Source organism: Heterocephalus glaber, unplaced genomic scaffold, assembly GCF_053883595.1.
Source record: "Heterocephalus glaber isolate CG9 unplaced genomic scaffold, H.glaber_assembly_v1.0 deba00001608, whole genome shotgun sequence".
In the NCBI taxonomy this organism is placed as follows: Eukaryota; Metazoa; Chordata; class Mammalia; order Rodentia; family Bathyergidae; genus Heterocephalus; species Heterocephalus glaber.
In genome coordinates, this window is record NW_028258379.1 from 3,429,830 (window position 1) to 3,439,532 (window position 9,703).

The following is a 9,703-nucleotide window of genomic DNA, read 5'->3' on the forward strand; positions in this document are numbered from 1 at the left end:
GGAGGCATACAAATAGCCAATAGATAAATGAAAAACATTCACTCTTACTAATCATTGCAAGAATACAAAATAAAATCATAATGCAATGTCACCTCATATCCATCAGAATGGCTCTTATCAAAAACATAAGTGTTGAAAAGTAGGTGGAGAAATGAGAATACTTTTATAACATTGGCAAAAATATAAATTAATACAGTAATTGTGGAAAACTATATAGATGTTCCTTGGAAATGTAAAAATATAATTACCATATAAGCTATCAATACAACTATGGTAAATATCCTAAGGATTTTAAATCAGTACATTGAATTATTCACACTCTCATAATTATTGCAACATTATTTAAAAATGCAAAGTTATAGAATCAACCTAAATGTTCGTTAGTGTATGAATGGATAAAAAATGTGGTACATACGCACAATGCCTTATTATACAGCCTTACAAGGAAGGAAATTCTGTCATCTGTAACATTAGCAAACCTTAAGGATATTATGCTAAGTGAAATAAGCCACACACGGAAAGACAGAAACCCAAGTTTTCACATATACGTGAAGTCTAAAACAATCAAATTCATAAATGTACAGAGTAGAACATTGGTTTCTAGAGACGGATACAAAGTTTCAATTAGGGTGAATAAATAATAGGTATTTCATGTGATGGCTATATTAATTAGTTTGGTTCATTCGGTTCACATTGATCACATTAATCATAGCATCACTTTGTTCTCCATATAGGACTATAATTTGCCAAACACATTTTTAAAGATGTGATCTAATATAACTATCACCTAGTCTTTTTTCTGGGCAGTTCCTGTTGACTTATTCTGTCTTTTGCATAGAACATACTTTTTCTTTGTGTGTCCTGTGTTTTATTTTTGAAAACTACACATTTGAATCTAATAATATGATTTATATTATTTTTACATTAGTAGCCACGGTTATTTTCACCAGCCTCCAAAAGCATTTATTGTGACATCTGGCGCTGTCAAGAGTGCGGGGAAGCAGTGCTCTCCTGCTTTTTTTTTTCAATTTTAATCTTTTTCTTAGTACATGTTTGCAGCACATAATGATTTCATGCCTCACGGGGAGTCAGTACATGGACAAAACACATCTGATTTCTTTTTTCAGCCCTTTCTCCTCCCCCCATCTCTTGGACTCCTTCCCTTTTGCAAAAGACCTATCTCCTTTTTGCTGTCATCTATCTCTTATTTCACTCCTTATTTATATTTTAGATTTCTTACATAAGAGAAAGCATGCAATATTCAAACTTGTGGGACTGATTTATTTTACTTAACATTATTGTCTCAACATGCATCCATTTTCCTACAAATGACTCAAGTTTATTCTTCTTTATGGCAGAGTAGTACTGTGTTGTATCTATACATTACATATTTCCTGAGCATTTCTGCAGCAATGTGTGGTCACTTTCTATCTTTTCCTATACATGCAATTGTTTTTTAATACCTGGCCTTTGATTTCTATCTTGTGACAATGAGGGAAGTACAATAACCTCTTTGTCTTCATTTCTGAGATCAAAAGTAGCGATCAGTTACCAGAGTAGTTTCCTGATAGTCTGAAGACAAGGTCCTTTATGCCTACTTTGTCTGAAGCAAGCTATAGGCAAGCTACCCATGGAACATGTACACAGAATCCTGTAACGGGAAGAGGTGGGAATGGGTAACTGTGACGATGCTAAGAGCTAAAATCAATACAAATTAAATGCATTTACCTTCTAAGGCTTCCCCAGGAGGTTTCAAGCCTTTAATAGACTCCTGAGCTCTAAAATGTGTGGTATCTCCATTCACAAATGCTTCTGATTGCAAATAACTGCATTCTGGCATAGGTATAGTATACTAATATATAGGAAAAGAGAAAACCTACTCAGTTTACAAAGGATAGCCTGCCGGTAATAGGACTAAGTAAGCAGCAGGATGGCTAGAGATTAAGGCAGGGGAATGATTTATGAGTTATCTAAAATATGGAAGGATAGGGTCAAAGCCAAAGCTAAAATAAAAGTTGTTGAAAATTACGGAGCAAAGCTCAAGGCAAGAAGCAGCAGTAAAACAGATCTAGACACAGATGACTCTGGGCACTAATTCTTAATCCCAGGAAGAAAGAATTCAGTACCTTTAATAGGTCTCTTGGAGGTAAATCCCTCAGACTATATCCTGAATCTATCTGAAAATTTAATCTTAACTTCAAGTTTTTCAAGTGGGGTCCACCCTCTTTCAGAAACTGGTTATTAAAGTAGTGGGTGTGGTTTTTTTGGACAACATTTGTTCTCATAGAAGTAAAATATAGGTATTATTTCTACAGAAAGTTTTATCTTTGGCACTTTTTATGTCACATGAAATTGAGAGAAAATCAAAATACTTGAGTCATGGGGAGGTCATCTACCCTCATCATTAGAAGTTCATGTTGTGGAGAATACTGCCCTTGTTCAGAATGACTCATTTGGCCAAGGCCATACCCCTGATAGCTCATAGTGTCCCTATTAACTAACTACGAATTACATTGCCATTTCACTAAAGTCCACATTTATCACTTAGAAGTTCTCTGTCACTGCATGCCCTACTGTAGACTGTGGAAAAATTATATTTGCCCCCATATTTTAGTTTCAATGGGAACTTCAATGGGCAGTCCTAATAAGCACTCACAGGATATGCCTGCAAGACATAAAACAGGTGACTCACTGCAATGAATATAAATTATAGATGTGCCTGAAATTTAACGGGCTTAAATCTTTGGTTGTGAGTGACTGAGATTCAGAGGTTCTTGTGAGAGGTGTGCAGTGAGTTTCACTCTGTGATTTTCTGACGTGTCAAACTTTTGAAAATAATTGAAACAGCCACCAAATCACTAGTACATCATTAATCTTTGTGTACAGCTGGATTCTGTTAATTTTACTAAATTCAGAATAGAAAAACTTTTAGAAAATTAGAACACAAGGTAGGCAGATTTTGCTTACAGATAAATGTTCAGATGTTCTTGCAATTTTGTCAGCCATCTAGAAAAGGTTGCTCCTTTTTACTAACCCTTTAAGTGCACTATGCATGAGTTCAAGTCACAAAGAGAAATGAATATTTCGAAGAAACAAAGCCATATTCAAGTCTAATTAGAATATTAATTGTGAAATATAATGATGTTATAAAAAAAAGAGTAGACACATTTTCATATATCCCTTTCTCATGACCTCTTAGGGACTTGACATGTCATTATCTCCCCAAAGCCTAATGGCTCTGTACTTGAAAAACACAGATATACCATTCTTTTTTTTCCAGCTAATCATTAACAATATCTCTCTGTGGGCACAAAGTTGTTTACTTTTGGAGACAGTTACCTTCATGCATATGTACAAAGACGAAGAAAGTTGTGTCTTTAATACATAAAATACAGAAGAGTTAGAATTTTTAATCTGTGGACTGGAAGATTCAGTAATCTAGCAATCGCTTATTTGGCAAGGCTATAATTATGAGGCATTAAAGGATGCAAAAGCTCTTAGGCCAAAAGTATCAGAAATCATTCTTGTCTTTTATTATCTGGGTTTCCAAGGTAATGAGACCGTAGGAAGAATTAGGAAGAGATTGGGAAAGAAAATGTAATATTGTCACTAATCATCTTTATAAAAATAAACCTTTTGCAGAATATTATCTGATTCCCTGAGTGTCAGAAATTTCCCAGACCAGATTGGCATTTTTCTTAAGTGATATGAGTGCTGTAGGAAATTAAGAAGCTGTAAGTACTGTGATACTTGTAATAAAATAGTTAAATAAGAGAAAAACTACAAATTTGATAGTCTTATATCTCTGATTCCACCACTCACTGGTGGGCATCAGGGGCAGGGGAGTCGATGTGAGAACTGTCAAGAAATAGATGGAAATAATTCTAAAGCAAAGGTGTTTCTACAGTGGTTCTAAGCAGGTAGCTATCTTCTTTAGAACTCTGAAACCAATATTTTTCTTATTTTCTGTCAAGAACTGATGAAGCCTGCAAACGCAAGACAGGAAGATTATCAAATAGAGGGGAAACTTACAACCTGAAGTTGGTACATTTGTTCAAATATGTACATTAACAAACAGAAAGAGAAATATCTTTTAAAATAGTTTATCCTTAAAATGTTTTAAATGCAAGCATTTGTAGATTGAGACTAACCAGTCCTGGAATCAATATATATTTTCTGACTCAAAGAAGTTATGGATCTCATTTGGACTTCTCTGGATATAGAGTAGGATAAATACCAAAACAAGGATAATGAGAAAAAAATAATTCCCCTTTTGTAGACTATGCAAGGATTCATTGGTGTAATGATAAAGAGTAATTTATGATTAACTCTGAATTTTATACTGTACATTTCTTGTGAGTGTACTTGTGCATTTGCATACCTAGAAAATTTGTGCTCTCTATTAATGTGTTCATGGTTGATATTATAAGAGATCAGATTGTCTTAAGTTAAAACATAGGTCTTCAAGAAAAATCTAAACTGCATATACTCCAGTAAAATTATTGTGGAAAATCCTATTGCTCAGAATTTATTTACAAAATAAGCCTGATCTCTTGCAAGTGATAATACTCACACACATCTACAGAGAAAGTGTGAAGATTAGTGAGCTAATACTCAAGCATAAAGGATTAAAATATATAAACTCATGAGCCTATGGAGAACTGGGAGTGTAATAAAGGACACAATTTTGTGAAGAGCTACATCATTTACTGTGCAAGAAATAAAACACAATCTGTGTGATATAAAATATGGGGTTATGTTAATTCTATGTCACCCTTTGGGTTCCAGCCAATTCTGTATTACTTGAATAAGGTCCTAGTATGTGATGAGAGAACATGAATAAATGTAAACGTTTACTATCTAGAAATCATATATTTGAAAGCAGGTCCTTATGTTTTCAGCTGATTAGTCCTGATATCGAGGCAAGGTCTAGAATGAAGTGTAAACCCAAAGTTTATTCTATGTGGTTGTGCACTGGAAGGAAGGTTACCTACAGCAGAGATTCAATCAGAGCTCATTTTGTATTTCAGAAGAGTTGGATGCAGAAGTAAAAAATAATTATGCTCAGATCTAAAACAGATACCAAAATCACTAGCTACTGCAATGTATTTCTTGAGAAAAGACTGAGATTATGGCCTTGAGTGAGGCCTTGCCTGCACTAACCCTAAAGAGTACCTGCTACTGAAAATGGAATCTTCTTGCTCCTTTTTGCAAAGGAGCCAGCACCGTTCATGCCATACATTTACTTCTCAGATGCCTAAACAAGAATGACAGTTCTAATTTTATTATCCTTATCCTAGCAAAAGACCCGCTGTCATCTGTAAGGACAAAACGATCAAGTCTTTTGGCTGAAGAATGCATTTCCTCAGCCATAATATCCCTAAAGCTTCTAAATAACGTGGAAGTTGAAACTTTACTTTTAGAAATAAAGTTACTATGTTGCATTTCTAAAAATAAGTTTTGTTCTGAAAGAGCTTTCTGTAACGCTAGAGGAAGGCACTCTAACTGATGTTTACAGACAGTGGGAATGGAGGCTCCTAACTGACACACAGTTAACAGTGTGGCATGGATTCTAGTCACGGGTGAAACAAAGGTGAGGGGTGGATGGTCTTCTTCGTGGCATTGGAAGTCTGTAGGCTACTGGATCATCCTCAAATGCCTTCGGGGAAGACTGGCAGTGCACGTTGGTAGAGTAGCAGTGGGTATAATTCAAGAGAGTTGAAATACCCAGATCTGGGGACTAGCATTGGTTCATGGACCACAAATTTGTAATTCTGTTTCTAAAGTCTAGAACAGAGAAAAATGATCTAACTAACTGGTGTTGTTTCCTTCCCAAAGGATTGAGAACTAGATAAAGGGAAGCATTCATTTGTAATATGGTGAAAAATTCATTTGCAACATGGTGTAAAATTCTGTTAGGTTTGCTTTGTTTTGTTTACTTTTGGTTTTGCTTTTCTTTACCTGATGTACTTACGTCTTGCTGAGTCAAAGACAGAAAGTTCCTGTGCATACATTCCCTATTTTTACTAAAGCAAAGGATCCTAGAGTTGATGAACAACTGAAGCCCACTACCTCTACATTGATGTAGGAGTCCCTAAGTTTTGTTCCTATCTAATAGGGCCTCCCTTCTGTCCCTCTCCTGCATATTAAACACCAGAGAAAAATAGTCCATAAATGTAAAGAGCAGAGATGAATTACATAACCTTGACAAAGATCACTTTTTTAGATGAACCTCAGTTTTCTGTCAGTAAAATAGGAATAATGTTATCCTGTACTAGCTTCCTTACAAGATTTATGTAGAGAGAAAATTGTCAGATTTAAAAGGTTTTCAAAAAGTAAAATAATTTTACTTTTTTGAATTTATTTACAATTATGAGATGATAAATGATGATGTCTTAAATTGAACTAAATTTTAATCAGCCTCTTTGTGTGTGTGTGTGTGTGTGTGTGTGTGTGTGTGTGTGTGTGTGTATGCTCCAATATTATCTCCTTTCATGAGATGGGAATATTTCATATGTATTTTTCTTCAAAAGAGTAAATATATCTATACATACATGTTTAAAGACTAAAATATTTTTTATTCTAAGAATTCTCTCAGCGCTATGTGGAAGAGATTGTGAGACAGGTTATTGGACTTGTTTTTCTCTGTGATCCTGCTTATAGAGATCACCTTTACGTTACATGTAGCAAAAGCCATTCATCACAACAGAAGAACCCTGCCATTTTTTGTCCAGAGTACTCCTTGGTAAATTACTGCCCTAGTAAAAAATTCTAAAACTTAATTGAGGAAGATTTTTATTATCCAGAAAACCCCCACATTATTCCAAAAATAACAAGAGCTGAATGGAAAGAATATTTTTGGAGATAAAAGAAATGAAATCAGAGTAAGAGGACTGTGTTTTTTGCACCAAGAAAAAAATAAAACATGGACTCCTTTTTCTGTTTGAAATCAATCAAGAAAATGTATCATTTTTGTGTATGTAATTGATAGAAAGCTTTCATCATGTCACCAGGAAAACAGCTCTTTTGGAAGGAATAGGATCATTTTTTCCTAATCAAAACATCAGAAAATAGTTGAAAATAATACCCTTCTTCGCCTCCTGGAAATTCAATGGTTTATCTCCTCAGTTGGAAGACACTTTTCCTTTCCTCAAGATCAAGAAAAGAAAGGCCTTCTGTCCTATAATTCTTTGAATTATTCTATATCCTGTATTCCAACAAAAAGTAAAAGACATGCACACATGAAGCTTAACTTACTGATATCTTTCACGAGTACATGAGAGATCCTTGGAAGAATAATTCTCCTTACAACATGAAAATTACCTTGGTAATCAAGTCTCACTTTGTAGCACCATACTGTTTAATGCCATGCATCAGAAATGTTTGTAACTGCAAATTATCATTCTTTCACTAACACAGCAAATATTTATTGAATAACTATTGTGTGCCAACAATAGGATTCTATCTGCAAAAAAAAAATCACTGCCTTTTTGGAACTTCTGGTGCAACACAAACAAGGAAACTGATAGGTATTGAACACATCATATAATGTCCTGTGCTACCAAGAACATGGAGTATGATAAAATAATTACTGGAGGTGGCAAAAGCTGTGGTGATAACTGATAAGAGGAAATCTCTGTGATAAGGTAACATTTGAGCTGAGACCTGTAGAAAATAATAGAAGGAGCTAACTCAGAAGTGAGTGTTGTATGAAGAAAGAACAGTAAGTTCCAGTAGTCAAAGACCTGGAGGAAGAAGTGCACTTTCTGCATTTGAAGTAAAACAGAAAGCTGCTGTAGGAGAACTACAAAGAAAGGATGGTAGCCCTAGATACACTGGGTCTTGTCAATAATGTCTTGAAACTCAAAGCAAGGACTGTATCTCAATCAGTTGGCTAGAAAGCACTGTAGCAGCATTTTAAGCAGAGGAGTGGTAGAAACTAATTTATATTTTGAAATTAATAATTTTGAGGCCTCTTGAAAAATAAATCTTAGGGGGCCTGGAGTGTGAGCAGAGAGATAAGCTCAGGGATCTGTTCAGTGATCTGGGTGATAACTTGAATTACAATGGAAGAAAGTAAAAGAAGTAAGAAGGTAAAACTAAGTAGACTTGCTGATTGATTAGGTGTGTAGAAACAGTCTTCAGAGTGCATAAGCAAGCAGAAGAAAGAGATGAGACTAAAAATGTTGGCTTGAGGCAGGGGGAATTACGAGTTCAGTTTTGAAAATATTATTTGAGATGCCTTCTTTATATGTAAATTTTGAGTAGATAGTGGGTATGTAAGGATGGAGGGCTAATAAATTAAAAATAAAGCTCCAAGACTTGATGAAATCACCTAAGGAATGAGTATACAGAGTGCAGATGTCCTAGGACTAAGCCCCAGGGCACTGCAAAATTTAGGGCTTGAAAATACAAGTATGATTCAGCAAAGGAGACTGAAAAAGGAGTTACTTGTTAAAAGGAAACCAAGGGAATTGTATCCAAGTAACAAAGTGAAAAGATGTTGCTGTTAACTACATCATCTGTTTGGTAAAGTAAAAAGAAATGAGAAAACTGACTGCTGGATCCTAAAGTTTGCAACCTATTGGTGATTTTGATTACAACCCTTTCAGGAAAGAAGTAGGGGAAAAGGCCTGAAAGAGTAGAATCAAAAGAGAATGAGTTTTGCTTCCAGACAAAAATGAAGATTTTACCATTCCATTTAAAAGAATCAAAGGACCAAGAAAGAAAGAGAGAGAGAGAGAGAGAGAGAGAGAGAGGGAAAGAAAGAAAGAAAGAAAGAAAGAAAGAAAGAAAGAAAGAAAGAAAGAAAGAAAGAAAGAAAGAAAGAAAGACAAAATACAGTATTTGAGACAATGATTTTTAAAACACTTGTTATCAGGCAATGAAGGACAATGGAAACAAACAGTTAAGCTCAATAGTCGTTGCAGGTCAGTGTCTTGAGATTTCCTGGGCTGCAGAACCAGAAGAAGGGTGAAACAAGGGACAGCCTGACAGGAGGGAGGCTCCAATTTGCCTGGGACTTTTCCAGTCTAAAAAGTGAAAGACCTGAACCCCACAATACCCTTCTCCCCAACATGGGGGTAGCAAGGATAGTTAGTCACTTTATCAGAATAACTTGAATTGAAATGAAGGTGAGAATTCAGAAAATAAAGCAGCTATGGTTTACAGGAAGGAAGAGAGGAGAGACCAGCATACACAACTTCTGAGTTCTGAAAACTTCACCCTCCACTTTTCAGCAGAGAATGGATTAGAGTATACCTGTAAGAAAACTTTCCAGGGCTGGGAAAGAACCAGCTGAAAGGATTAGAGGTAACAGGATGTGGCATTCAAAAGTGAAAAGGATTGTGTCAATTAGTGCCAGACAGGAAGATGCCACACTTTACAGAGCTGTGGTAAAGCAGTCAGATGTGTCTTGCGTCAGTACGGGGAAATCATACGGGTTGAAGCCCTGACTAAACAAGTGTTAAGAGGAGGGTTAGCAAAGATAAAAGTATTTCCAAGTAACTGCATTTCTGAATAAAGCTCAGGATCTAAAAGAACACAGAAATGTTCAGCATTCTATGAAGTAAAATTCATACTAAATATTGAAAATCAAGCAGACATAAAAAAGTGTGTAAAACAACACACGAGAAATATATCAAAACAAACTCAGAACCAATATAGCTGCTAGCATTAGCAAAAATATTTTTAAAAAGTTATT